This window comes from Buceros rhinoceros, unplaced genomic scaffold (assembly GCF_000710305.1).
Source record: "Buceros rhinoceros silvestris isolate BGI_N320 unplaced genomic scaffold, ASM71030v1 scaffold13587, whole genome shotgun sequence".
Lineage (NCBI taxonomy): Eukaryota > Metazoa > Chordata > Aves > Bucerotiformes > Bucerotidae > Buceros > Buceros rhinoceros.
Genome location: NW_010424044.1, coordinates 55,930 through 56,621, shown reverse-complemented (window position 1 = coordinate 56,621; position 692 = coordinate 55,930).

The window sequence follows — 692 nt, the reverse complement described above, 5'->3', positions numbered from 1 at the left end:
AGTACAAAATTTCAGGTGGTTATTAGTCCAGCATGCAAGAGGGCAAGATGAGGAAGCAAAATGAGACTGTGGGACAAAGGAAACAGCTCCATTTATCAGGCACCTGGGATATGTAGGTAAATAATACTGAAATTAAAAAATGTTTTAAATTTATGAGACAAGGATACTGCTCTGAGAAATGGCGGGCTCGCAGTACACGTGCTGTCTGGACGTTTTCCGTGGGAAGTCTGAGGCACATCTTCAAGGACTGTCAGTTACTGCAGTTTTATAGTACAGCTTTGGCAGTTCATTTTAGCTGAGGATCGGGTTTGCATGTTGACAACAGCCTATTCTTATCTCCTTGCCCTCATACTCATGGGACACAGAAGTGGTGGCAAATCCACAGAGTCTAATTTGCAAGAGTTGTCGATTAGAGTCCCATTAAAATCAGCAGCAAAACTCTTTGGGCCCAATTTAATTTAAAAAATTAAAAAGCCCTATGATAGCAGCTAGGTGGTAATATGAGCATTTCACAGAGTTTGTCATGAAGTGGGTAGCACAGAGTTTGTTGGGATCTCTGTTCATTCTGATCTATTGCAAGATAAAGACCAGGCCTTTGAAAAAAGTTTCTGTCTGTGGTGTTCTATTTTCACTCACTCTTGCTCAGTGGCTGATAATAGCTAAAAACCAAAGGAATTTGGGAGCTGCTTTGA